The following is a 14,567-nucleotide window of genomic DNA, read 5'->3' on the forward strand; positions in this document are numbered from 1 at the left end:
ACACCCAGTTTCCCAGCTATTATAGAAGATTTTGTTTGAATTATATTATTAGGAGCTGCCTAAGTTCATTTTAGATAAGTTTAACAAATCAAATTTAATTATTTTGTAGATACTGTAAAATCCCCTTTCAGTGCCATATGCTGGGTCCACTTATTTTAATGTATCTGATGCACGTCGAGAGAATAGAACCATGTATTTTCTGGGAACATGCCCTTAATATCATAACCTACTCATGACCTCTTGTTTTCAAGACCAAAGAAGAGCTGTGGAGGGAGGTAATGGAAGCAGGACCATTTGGTTCAAGTAACAAGTGTGTAGAGACCTGTGTCTATGCTTTAGCAAAGTAAGGTAGGGTGACATTTTATTATAAATACAGACCTCCTGAAATCCATCAGTGCCAGCTAAACGTGAGTGAAGAGCAGGGCCATGGGCAAGGATTCTCATGATAGGAAAATTGCATGGGTCATAATAAAACCCATAGAATTGGTGTATTTGCTTGCTTTCTTAATTAAAAAATTTTATTTTTCTTTCAAATGTTCCATTTAAATTGGTTTCTCATAATTGCTGGTAGATAAAGAAGAAAATACATCTTATTCCTTTAAAGAACTTGCTAAAATATTGTACCTGTAGCTAACTAGTTTTAAGAGTTTTAAGAGTTTTAAGTGTGTCAGGAACCCCACTTAAAATAAGTACATAAGAAACAGATCTATATTCAGCCTATTTGGGGAAAAAAAAGGCTTAAAATTCACTTTGTGGACTGAATGACTAGGATGAGCTATCTACATTAATCAGATTATATAAGAAATGGGCAAATATCTATTATGTGCTGCATGGAGACACATTGATAATCAAAGCTAGAAAGTTTTAATGAGGAGATTTAATTAAAACACATCATCTTCAGAAGTAGGAGTCCTTATTTCTGAGAAGAACCACTGCCAAACTTGTTTCAGCTGTGCTAATTAGCAGACACTAGGAATTCAGAAACTAGCCTGTTAGAAAAAGGTAAGCTAAGGAATGACTTTACAGAATATTGCCCCGAGAGTGTATTGTTGGAGCTCTGATCCTATGACTAAGACTTTTGTAGATTTTGACAGGGACAGGACTTTAGATGATATCCAGGTAGACCCCCACCCCCACCACGAAGTATAGAGTTACTTCAACATCCTGACATCCAGGAAGCTCAATACCAGAGACAAGGATTCACTACATTCTTTGGTCAGTTTTTTAATATCTTGATTTAACTGAAAGTATTTTCTTCAACTGAGCCAAATCCATCTCAGTGTCTTTAATTCTTGCTCTCTAAAATTATCCACATAAAGTCAGCCCCACTTTTCTAGACCTGTATCAATTATATTTGTTTCTTTTCCAACATATTTTTAATATACGTTTATTCATTTTGAGAGAGAGAGAAGAGGGGAAGGTCAGAGAGTGTGGTGACAGAATCCCAAGCAGGCTCCACTTGACCAGCGCCATAGCCTTTTGTGGGGCTTGAACTCACAAACTAAGCCTGAGCCAAAATCAAGAGTTGGACACTTAACCCACTGGGACACTGGGACACTCAACCCATTGGGCCCCTGTTTGTTTCTTTTCTAGAAGAACAGGAGTCCTTATTGTTTCCACTGTCCCTCATATAACCTTACTTCAGACCTTACCACCATCCAGGTCAGTTTCTTCTGGAAGAAATGCAGTTTCAGTCCTTAAACTGGGCTACCTCTAAGTCATGTAATAGGACTATAGCTTCTGATCCTTTGGACTCTCAAGTTTTGTAATTGCTACCTAATTTTGCATTAACATTTAGGCACTTACAGCACACTGTTGACTGATTTTGAACTTGTGATCAACTAAAACTCTGGTCTTTTTTTTTTTTAAATGAACAGCTATTAAGCCATATTCCTCTATATTTTGTACTTTAGTTAAGTAATTTAAGTCTAAATTTGTCCCATCCTCATTGAACAAATGATCAATATCTACTTAAAGAAAATTTAGAAAATACAGCAGGTAAGCAAGATGAGCAAGAATAAAAATTAAGCATAAATCATCCCTTCATTCAAACATTTGAAGAGAACCAGCATTTCCATTTTGGTAAATATTAACCTCTTCTATGCATACATATATGCTGGCTGGATATTTATGTTTTTTGTACGTGCATACAAAATGTAATTATACATATTCTCATGAACTTTTTCCAAGTTGCAACTTTGTAAAGGTCTTTACAATTTTAAGATATTTATTACTCTATATTTTCATGTAAAATGGCTTTACAATATACCAGTTGTAGATGTAACAATACTGTTCAAGGTACACTAGCCATGTAACAAACACTTCAAGACGAAGTAACTGAAAACAATTATTCTTTTGCTCACAAATCTGCAGTTTGGAAGAGCTCGGCAGAGCTCTCTCTCAACTCAGAACCAGCTGTAGTGGCTGGAAGGATGGAGGCTGGTTTCATCGGAAATCTCATTCGCTTACACGAACATTAGATGCTACTAGAAAACCTATAGGTGACCTTGCCAGGGAGACTGAGCTTCCTCACAACATGGAAACAGAACAGCATGCGTTTTGGGGGAGAAAAATTCCAAAAGAGACAGAGACAGATATCGCATTTAAACATCACTTTCATTATATTCCACTCAGCAAGAGAGCTACAAAGTCCTACCTAGACTCAGGACAAGGAAAAACAGACTCAAACTGTAAATGGGGGAGATTGGGTTAAGTAAGAGTGTGTGGTACTTGAATTTTTTTTTTTTTTTAAGTAGACTTCATGCCCAGTATACACTCGACATGGGGTTTGAACTCATGACCCAGAGATCAAGACCTGAGCGGAGATCAAGAGTTAGTCGCTTAACTGAGTGAGCCGTACAGGCGCCTCAGGACTGGAAATATTTTTTTAAAATATTCTGGGAAATTACTGTTGCCACAGCTGCAATTCATTTAACCTACTAATATCTTTAAAATTGCCACCACTATAAAAATGCTGCAGAAACATTTCTCAAATACACATTTGTGAGTATTTACATAATCATTTCCCTAGGGTATCTTCTGAGAACAGTGATTACTGGGTCAAAGTTTACTCACATTTTTTAAAATTTTTATTTTTAAAAGTTTATTTAGAGAGAGAAAGAGAGAGAGAGAGAGAAAGTAGGGTAGGGGCAGAGAGAGAGAGAATTCCAAGCAGGCTCTGTGCTGACAGCAAATGGGGTTCAATCTCACCAACAATGAGATCACAACCTGTGCCGAAATCAAGAGTCTGATGCTCAATCAACTGAGTCACCCAGGTGCCCCAAGTTTACCTATGTTTTTAAGGTTTTTTATACATATTGGCAAACTGCCGGTTAGAAACGTGATGGCAATTTTTGACCTTGATCACCAGTCTATGAATGGAAAAGCCTATTTCCTAACTCCAGCTGAAAGACTGGGTATTATCAGACTTCTTAATATTAGCCAGTACTGTATTACTGTTATTTAAATTTGAATTTCTTTGACTATTAGTATATTTTAACATTTTATATGTCTACTGGTTATTTCTTCTTAGAAATTGCTTTTTCTTGGCCTTTGATCACTTTTCTTTTGATCTCACTCTGAGGCTTTTTTTTTTTTTTAGAGTTTTCTGTATTAAGTACATTAAACCTTGTCATATATACTGCCATGCTTTTTCCAATTTGTTATTTGCCTTTTAAACTCTACATAAAGTTCCTATATTTTCCTGTATTCAAAAGAATATTCATTTCTTAATAATGGTTTGAGGCCTTCAAGACATACATTACATAAAAATTAACCTACTTTTTCTTCTAATACTTTAAGATTTAACTTTTTATAAAATCATTAATAAATCTGAAATTTTGGTATATGGGAAGTAGAAAATAAATATTTTTTTCTAAGTAATTATCTATTTTCTTGAAAATCATGTGCTTAATTTTTTTCTATTAGAGAAGTCACCTTTATCACAAAGCAAATACTTATACTACTCCATAATTTTAAAATTTTCTATATGGTTCCGTTTATCTGTCAATTCCAAATTGTCTAACAAGCTCTTCTACATATTTCTCAATGTATTTTTATTACACTATTATAGACAATGATATGTAAACCTTCTTGTTTCTTAAAGTTAAAGCCATTTGAAAATCTGATGGACGTTTTGGATTCTCTACCTAAAAAAAGATTTTTTCTACCTAGTAAAGTTCTCTACCATGACATGTTTTCATCAATTTCCTGCAATTATCCATTTCTGAGACCCATTTAAGAATTTCATCTTTGCACATCTCTTATGAATTTAAATCCTGAGTATTTTGTTATTTAGACTGTTATTATGAAAGAGCTCTCTTTTCCATTTAACTTCCTGTTATATTGGTTTGTTTATAATATATAGGAAACCTGTTGATTTTTTAAAACAATTCTTTTTTCTTCCATCTACCTTTCTGAATTCTTTCAATTTCAAATGTAAATGTTTTCATTTTGAATGAATAAGTCATGGTGATGATAGTTAAGGGTTACAGTCAATTGTATTGTAATAGTGTTGTATGTAGTCATATTTGTGGTGAGCACAGCATAATGTAGAAGGTTGTCAAATCACTATGTTATGCACCTGAAACTAATGTGTGTCACTTATACTTAAACAAAATGAAAATAAATGTTTTTATTTTAATTCTTTTGTGTGCTCTATGTAGACAATCGAGTCACCTGCATGGAATATAGCATTGCCTTCCCTTTTCCAGTATTTAAGTGTGATATATACCATGTTAGAATATTTAAAACATATGTCCTGGTTAGAATATCTAAAACAATGCTAAACAATAATGGCGATGATACACTTTTATTTTTGTTCATGTTTTAATACAGAAGTTAATGGGAATGCAACTAGCTTTACCTGACTACGTGTGCAAGATAAAAACTCTACTGTACCCAGTTTCTTTCTGTTTTTCATAAGTTTTTGTTCTATTCCCAGTTTATTAGTCATAAATGTCTTTTTAAACTTTGAGATATAATTATCATAAAATTCACCCGTTTAAAGTATACATTTAGTAGATCTTGGTATATTTACAAAATATGCAACCACTACCATAAATTAATTCCAAAACATTTCATCACTCCAAAAAGAAACTATTCATTAGAACTGTTCTCCATTTCCCATTTTCCCCAGGCCCTAGTCACCATCAATCTACTTTCTGTCTCTATGAATTTATCTATTTGGGACTTTTCATATCAATATTTTCTTATTCAATTGAGCCCATTATTTTCCACTCTTATGAGATACTTCTGAATTCTGATTCTATTCCAGGTTACATGAGCTATTAATTGTGAACTGCTAGATGAATGTTGATTAGTTTTGTAAGTACTCCTCCGTGTTCTGAGTCATTAATAAATTTCAAACAGAAATGTGCCAATTATTTGTGCAATTTTCTGTAGGAATCTTCCGTTACATTTTATAAGAAGCTACAAGTTTACTCATCTCCAGAATCATCTTGTCTGCATGTCTCTATTTTGCCTTCACGCATGTCTTAAAAAACTGTAAGTGATTAGCAAAGAGCATGTTATGTTGTTTCTGGTATACCAGCCAAACTCTTCCAAATCCTGAAATTAAGGTTTTTTTCAGTAAAGTTTATTCTAAATCACCACATAGTAACTCCTAGCAATCAATACACCCTTTTCTCTATGTGAATAAATCATCCCTTTCATAACAAAATTCAGACTCTTCTCTAGCATTAACTACAAATTGAATGACCTACAATTTTCAGAAAAAACCTTTTTAAAAAAACACAAATTGTTAGTTTTTTCCTACTCTAAATTCCGTAACCTTTTGTTTTTCTATAATGTCTCAAAAATCACAAATAATGTGGCAATTGCTAAATCACCACTTTGGCATCCACTTTCTCATACGCCAGAGCCTAGGTAGAGAAGAGGTGAAAGGGAAAAACAGTGCAATTCACAGCACTCTGCCAAGTTGCTATTAATTATTATAATCAATATCTCAATTTATCATTCCTCACCTGCAAACATTTGATCGATAGAAATTATCATGAAAGATAAAGAGTCATGAACTCTGACAAGTATGGTGTGGAGAAGGGCACACGGAGTGGTCCTGTGGAACATTCAAGGTCTTCCAAACCCTGTCCCTGCAGAGCCCAGAGACCTACCTTGAGGGTAGAGTGAGACCAAGCCACCAGTCCAGGGCAGGGTGGGAGGGATGGAGACTGCTCTGTCCGCCCAAGGTCCTACCCTCAAAAAACCCCTGGTATTATTAGCTGCACCTGGGCATGCAGACAGTGATGGCTTCCCACCAGGGTGGGGCTACAGTTTACCATCAATTAGAATCACCTCTTTCTAATACCCTCTTGTAAAAGAGCTGGAGGTCCCCAATCCACCAGAGCTCTGGCATCCTGCAGGTGTATATGTACACATATGTATACTATAGAACTAAAACAAAAATGGAGTCACATATGTTAAGCACAAAATGTAATGGCCTGTACAGTCACATCAAAGAAAAACAAAACAACCTTACCTAAATTACAGCTCTTCTCAGAAATCAGCAAAGGATGCCAGCCAATCCCCAAACACCACATCTGCTAACGTCATCTTTGAACTTCCTTGTTCCACTGACTTCACTGCTCTGATCCCAATAAGGAAGAAGACCATTAGGCAATCATTCTGAAAAAGCTAAATGTATTCTGCATTTTGCCTCATTAAAACCCTTTAGTCTGTGAGCAACTCAGAACTCATAGCTCTGAGTAGCCTTCGGTTTCCCAGTTTGCAGTCAAAACTGTTGCAATAAACTTGTCTTTCTGCTTTGTTTTATTCAGTAGGCAGAGTTAGGCAATATGAACCTGTGTGCACATTGGGGCCAGCACAGAAGTCCATGGTAAATGATGCATCCCCTTCCCCAATAAAGAAAAGACATACAGACAATAACAACAACAACAACAACAACAACAACAACAAACTTAAAAAATGAGAAGTACGAGAGGGAGGGAGGCAAACCATGAGAGACTCTTGAATGCTGAGAACAAAGTGAGGGCTGATGGGGGTGGGGGGGAGGGAAAAGGGGGTCATGCGCATGGAGGAGGGCACTTGTTGGGATGAACACTGGGTGTTGTATGGAAGCCAACTTGATAATAAACTATTTAAGAAAAAAAAAGAAGTAGGAAGTATTAGCCTATGCACGGCATTAACACCTGATGGGTGTGGCTGCTCTGCACCAGGTGTGTGATGGGAAGCAGCATAGAGACCACTGCATCCCGTGGGATTAGCCACCAGGAGCAGTACATTAACCAAGATCGTGGATATCGAAGCCAAGATGGCTTAGATTCAAGAAAAACAAGGCCACAATACACCACCTGCTTAAGGCTGGTCTTTCTAAGCTTTGTAGAGAACACATTACTTTAAAAGGTGGTGGTAGTGTGCTGGGAGAAGATTTTGATGTGGTCAAGACAAGTGATGCTCAAATTGGGTTTGTAGATTTTCCATCCTTGGAGAAGTCAACACTACTTAGTAACCTGGCAGGGGTATATTCCAACATGACAGCCTGTGTTCACTACTCTCACCACCCACAGTTCCTGGTGTCATCAGATACAAAGGTGCCAAGATGGGGGCTCCCGGACCTCCCAGTTATCACTGGGGATGCCAAGAATGGAAAAAAGTACAGGAAGTCATTGCAGTGGCCTGTGTGTATAACTTGATCCTGATTGGTTCCTGATGTCCTGAAACCATTGAGACATAAAAGATTATTGAAAACTAGCTGGAAGGCTTTAGTATTCACTTGAACAACAACCCTTCTTACTTTGGCTTTAAGAATAAGGATAAGGGAGGCATTAACCTCACAGCCACTTGCCCTCAGAGTGAGCTGGATGCCGAAATTGTGCAGAGCATTCTGGTTGGCCGGTGTGGCTCTGCATAGCGATACCACAGTAGGGGATCTCACTGACGTTGTGGAAGGAAACAGAGTTTATATCCACTGTATCTGTGTGTCAAGTAAGATTGATCAGCTCTCCCTTGAAGAATTGGGTATCATCTATAAGGTGCCTCACTGTGCCTCCATCTCTGCCTATCCCTGCTGCAATTTTGGTAACCTGCTGGAAAATATCTGGTACTAAGAGAAACTAGTGAAGATTTACACCAAACCCAAAGGCCAGTTGCCAGATTACAGGTCTCCAGTGGTGCTGCCTTACCCCAGAATCACATTTCTGGAAGATTTCTACATGAATAATCACAAAAGCCATATCAAAGAATTTAAACATCTTTTGGTCGGGGGCGGGGGTCTCTCTGTGAAACACAATTGTCAACAAGTAGGATAACGCCATATTTTGGAGAATGAAAATGTCATTCAGATGGTGAAGAACGGAAACCTTCTCCTTTCCCCATCTGCCAGGCCAACCACAGCGGCTTGCCCCATGACTAAGCATTCTACCCCAGGTCTCTTCAGGCTTTGGCAGCTACAAGGAAGATGGAGGCACCCACACTGAAACTTCACTTGTTTGGGGGCACCTGGGTGGCTCAGTCGGTTAAGTATCTGACTCTTGTTTCATGCTCAGCTCATGATCTCTCAGTTTGTAAGACTGAGTTTTGCTCCTGTCAGCATGGAGCCTGCTTGAGAGTCTCTCTCTCCCTCTCCCTCTGCCCATCTCCCCCCTTGTGTTGTCTATCTCTCTCTCAAAATAAATAAAGAAATTTAAAAAAAAGAGAAAACTCATTTTATCTTTGTGTCATCTTATAAATTGAACTGCATAAAGGACCTGGTGGAGGGGGGAAAAGCCACATTAGGTGAGGATTTCACAAATATCTACCCGGGGATTCATAACTAAGGTAGTCATAGGGTCGTAAACATTTTTGAAATCTTGTTCAGGGCAGGTGTATGCAAATCTGAAATATGTAAACAAGGACGCCTATACCTGAGGTGAGGTTAATGAATGCTTAATGAATTTGTGAGTGACATAACCTTTCAGTGATAGTGCTCATTTTGATTTTAATGCATATAGGACACAACAGTAATTACTTATTTAAAATTTTGCCTTTCATCATTTGATTAATGGGTAATAAAAAGAGACCTGAATATATTCTATTACTGAAGAAAATAATGAAATAATGAATCTTTTCCTTACCAAAGAGGAAAATATGTTGTGGAAGTTCATATAACACCAACTTCGTTGTTTCTAAGTATGTTTATATTAAGCATAAGCTTTATGACAATCCAAATATTTCATGTTTAATTTATAAATATGATGGATAGGGACAGTTACAAAACAGAAGAAAAGGTAAATCCTTAAAATATTCATCTAGAATGTGTTCATGACCTTTTGTGCCTTGCGGCACATAATAATTTCTTCATAGAGCATTGATAACAAATGTGACATAGTCTAATACACAGTGGATCAAATATTGAGCTGGGAGATTGAAGCTTGTAATTCTCATTTTAGCTGTCATTACCTGTGTGACCCTGGCCAATTCATTCATTCAGTCAACAACATTTTAGAAAACTTCTTGCAGGTACTATGAACTCTACTAAGCAACAGGATATAAGCAGTTAACGCAATGGCCCTGACTTCATAAAGCTTAAGTTCTAGTCATTTAGCTTCTGTTCAAGTCAAGACCATCATTTCTTTAGTCTCAAGTTCCCTTGTTTATGAACTAAAAGAATTGGATATTTATACTACCCTATCACGTGCTCCTGTGCCTTCATCAATCAAATACACGCTTTCAGTCATGTTTTCTGAAATGACTGCAGGTTGTCCTGAGTTTTACACACCATGTTGCAAGATCCCTATGTGGCCACTAGCAACTGTTCCTCGAGCCACTTGGTATTTTTGTTATATGCTATGTCCAATGCCATCACAATACTTGCTAAACAATGCAGGTATGCATCCCATAGTCATGAGCTCTTTATGTTCCATTCCATAACCCAGAACCTTCCAACCAATGTGAACGGGCTACAGGGGTCTAAACAGATAGCAATTCCCTTCAGTGTCAAGCGATCTAACAAAGTATGGTAGGCTGGAGCTCGTGGTCTCCTAAAGCAAGCAGCCATATCTGTTGCTTTTCTTGTACTGTATACATATATCACTTTTAGGTGTGTCATGATGTAAAAGAAATTGAGGGGTATTGCTCTAAACAAACAAGTTATAAAACTAAAAATGCAAATTACAATGAAGGTAAAGACATGAAAGGCAGAAGAAATTTAGGGAAAGGTCACTCACTGTCAGGGTCACCAAAACTAATTTAATATTATCTGTATAAAATTGGAACCAACAGATCTTAGGCTATTTCTGAGAGTATAAAACTATACATGAATATGACACTGAATCTAAAGTGAGGAGTGAGGGGGCATCTTTTGTCAAGAGTCTCAAAGAAAGCTATAAATTCATTATTTCAGTTTGTGAGGCGGTAACCCCTTCCTCTATTTCATGTATTTATAAATATCATTCTCTAAAGGGGCTTTATAAATAGCCTCTAAAATTTTAAAGTTAAATAACATATATTATCATATCTAAATTCCACTGGTTATGTCCCTGAAAACACCAAGTAATAATTATTTTTAAAGTGCCCTTCCTTGGGGTGCTTGGGGGGCTCAGTGGGTTAAGTGGTCAACTTCAGCTTAGGTCATGACCTCTCTGCTCATGAGATCGAGCCCTGCGTCAGGCTCTGTGCTGACAGCTCGGAGCCTGGAGTCTGCTTCTGACTCCATGTGTCCCTCTCTCTCTGCCCCTCTTCTGCTCACACTCTATGTCTCTCAAAAACAAATATGTGTTAAAAAAAAATTAAAGTGCCTTCCTCTCACACAGCCACTACCTTAAATCTACCTTTCAAGTCTATCATTGGATCCACATCTCCAGTCTCCAGAGTGCTTCTCTATCTTCTGCAAGACATTTTAAAGGATCCCCTTTGTCTGTGTAAATGATTCCCACAGAAGGAGGAATGCACAAGACACTATAATCTCTAATTATATCAGGATGGATTTGTATGTTTTTCAGGTGGATTTTCTTTAAAAGTAAGTAGCAGCGATCAGCTGAATAACATCAAAGTTCCTTAATGTGGCAAACACAGCCTCTATTGATCTGGATTCAGCCTTTCTCTTTAGTCTCATCTCTTATCATCCCTCTTTCAAACAATTCTAAACTGTTTACAGTTTCCCTCAAATATTGGTGCATCAAATACTGGTGCATCTGAATATGCCTTTGTTTTGCCTATAATATCCCCCATCTCGGGGAACCTGGCTGGCTCAGTCAGTTAAATGTTGGACCCTGGATATCAGCTCAGGTCATCCTCTCATGTTTCATGAGATCGAGCCCTGTATTGGGTTCCATGCTGACAACTCTGAGCCTGCTTGGGGTTCTCTTTCTTGATCTCTGTCTCTGCCCCTCCCAGTCTCACACTTTATCTCTCTCTCTCTCTCTCAAAATTAAATCAACTTAAAAAGAATCCCCCATCTCTGCTTGTAAGGCACTTCAATGTCACTACTCTGATCTTCAGAGATAACATGTAACACTCTGTGCTTTGCATTTGCTGCTCTTATAACACAAGTTAAAAGTATGCTTTTGTCCATCTTACCACTAAATAGGATCTTTCTGAGTATGGATATGATGGATTGTATCTTATTCAACTAATGTAAGGCCCTGCATATATGAGGTACTCAACAAATATTAAATTAAAGGAATAATTTTCTATAAGGTTTTTCATAGCATTCTTTGAAGCTGTAATAGTCAAATTATAATTGAGGATCCTTGTAAGGTAATAGGATGTCTACCTTGAAAAAATGTTTTCAGCTCCTTGCAAAATTAACAACATATTAGTTTAGTGTAGTGAAAGAAGGATTTGAAGTCACAATGACTATATTCCTTTTTAATTTCAGTACTGAGTATGAAATAGACAGTGTGCTAGGTACTGAGAATTAAAAGATAAATAAAAAAGGGTTGCTAGAACCTTCAGTTCAAGATGTATCTGGGGCACCTGGGTGGCTCAGTCAGTTAAATGTCTGACTTCAGCTCAGGTCATAATCTCAAGGTTCGTGGGTTCGAGCCCTGCGTCAGGCTCTGTCCTGACAGCTTGGAGCCTAGAGCCTGCTTTGGATTCTGTGTCTCTCTCTCTCTTTGCCCCTCCCCTGTCACACACACACTCTTTCTCTCTCAAAAATAAATAAACATTAAATTTTTTTTATTTTGTGTGTTTTTTGATATTCATGAAACCAAGCTTCACTCAAAAATAATGAAAATAAAGGGGGAAATAATGATTTCAATATAATCAATTCCAAAGATGAATAAAAATCAATACCAGTGTCTGGAAGGAAATGAATGTGAACTGGTAGATTGCCAAGGTTATAGTGAATGTTATACCTTGCATTTGCTTCACAAAACAGACTCAGCCTTCAGTAACATAGCATATGCTTCAAGACTCTAAATGAAATTATTTTAGACCTAAATTTGATACCTGGCTATAACAGAGAAGCCATCTGGAACTCCTGGCAATGTTAGTCTATCCCATCCTTTTAAAAAGAAAGTAAGATAAAGAGAGATTCTTGTTCCCAATATCGCCAGAAAAAAACAATGTTGGTATTTTTTCCGAATGCACCAACATGGGTCATAATTTGATTTATGAATCAATCACTGAGGCCAAGAGAATTAAATGAGTTCATTGGCCAAACTTAGGTTATCTCCCCAGGCCTGCTAAGAGAGCAGTAAGGGCAGGCGGCCACCCACACCTAAACTCCATGGACGAAGAGTGGGCTCTTCCAATATAATCACATCACTGGCATAAGAGGAAAGAGAAAAATATGCTAAAAAAACAGAAACGACAGGAACCCACTATAAAGAAGGAGAAAAACTTCCTTCTGCATTATTTCTCACTAAAAATAGGAAGACTATATAGCAGTAGGTACTGTTGATAGAGCAAACCGTGTCTTATTATAATCATAAAATCACTTTTGACCTCACAGATGCTACATAAGGCCTTAGAAATCCCCAGGGATCCACACACCACATGGAGAGAGCCACTGCTATAGAAATACTTCTGAAATTTTGGTGTCTGCTAATGACTTGGAGATTCTGATAAAGTATAGGTTGTGATTCTGTTGGTCTAGGATGGGTCCTTAGAGTCTCTACTTCTAACAAGCTCCCAGACACTCATAATGCTGCTGGTCCATGGGTCACTCTGAGGAGCAGAACTTAGAACAGTAAGAACATACCTGACTCGCACAAACAGAAAATCCAGAGGCAGAAAGAATCTGTGACTGGTGTACTCTGTCCTCCACGCCCCATCTACCATGTCAGTTTTGCTCTAAGATGGATTTCATCGTGATCATGGGATGTCTACAAGAAACATTCGAGCTTTACATTTCTTCTTCTATGTCTAACTAGTGAGAACACTTACCCTGAAATAACCAAAAGGTGATCTCATGTTCCCTATTGAAGCAGCTCCTGCAGCCAGAAAAATGCCATCTGCTGATTGATTGAGAGCTGGGATACATGAGTCCTTCACTATCATTGCGTATATTTTGTTATGAACGTGTATATGTGTAGATGTGTATGTGTGTGTATAACGTAATGAGTGGGATGAAGTTTCAGGCATGTTGGGCTTCGAAGCTAAAGCAGAAAGTGAGAGTAGGAAACATAATTCCTTGACAGAATGGCAAAATAAAACTGTTCCACAATATTGTAGCTAGAGTTAGCTAAATAGGAAGATGAGGGAAAAGCCCACTGGAGTCTGAGTCTGGAGCTTTAAAAAAAGGTCACAAACTTTTCTTTTTTTTTTTTTACAAAGAACAAAGTAGTAAATGTCTTAGGCTTTGAGGGTCCCTATCACATATTCTTCTTCTATTTTTGAACAACCTTTTAAAAAATGTAAAAATCCTGCCAGCAGGAGTTTCCCAACCCTTCTCTATAGGGAGTGGGCCTGAAAGAGGCAAGAAGAGTAGAAGACAGCCTGTGAGCAGACACCAAGCCAAGCTGCCTTGTGCTGGTGGGTGAGTCTGCTGTAACCCCACAGCTTTGTGAAATCACTGCTAGTTTCCCTCTCCCCTCCTGCCTTACTAAGACATTCCCACAGTTTCTCAGCTGAAAAAATAAATTAAAAATAATTGCCCTTGGAGCACCTGGGTGGCTGAGTTAGTTAAGCATCCAGCTCTTGATTTAGGCTCAAGTCATGATCTCACAGTTCCTGGGATGGAGCTCCACGTCAGGCTCTGTGCCTCTCTCTCTTCCTCTCCCTCTCCCTCTCCCCTTCTCATGCTCTCTCTCTCTCTCTCAATAAATAAACATAAAAAATACTTGCTTTCTCAGACTCCCTTGGATGTAAAGTTGTCACATATGTATAATAAGGCCAAGAAGATATATGGAAAATACTCAGCAGAATTTCCCCAACTTTTATGCAAGTATAAATATTTGTGGCATGCTCTATTGACCTTTGCCCTTTTCACTTCCTATCCCTCAGGATAGAAGTATAAGAGCTCTCTGGAGTCTTTGAGGATGAAAACCACATGCTAACAATAGGGAAGCAGAAAGTTGGAAAAAGTTTGGACACCTATGATTTCACGGAGAACCTGTGTCCAGATTTCTCTTATGTGAGAAAAACTAATCGTTATTTGATGAAAC

At 37.8% G+C, this 14,567-nt stretch overlaps 1 pseudogene; it reads left to right on the forward strand.

Annotated features, from left to right (window-relative positions):
- The first annotated feature begins 3,343 nt into the window (after positions 1-3,343).
- LOC144237058 (developmentally-regulated GTP-binding protein 1 pseudogene) lies at positions 3,344-8,453 on the forward strand (annotated as a pseudogene).
- The last annotated feature ends 6,114 nt before the right edge of the window (positions 8,454-14,567 follow it).

This window comes from Crocuta crocuta, unplaced genomic scaffold (assembly GCF_008692635.1).
Source record: "Crocuta crocuta isolate KB4526 unplaced genomic scaffold, BGI_CrCroc_1.0 scaffold266, whole genome shotgun sequence".
In the NCBI taxonomy this organism is placed as follows: Eukaryota; Metazoa; Chordata; class Mammalia; order Carnivora; family Hyaenidae; genus Crocuta; species Crocuta crocuta.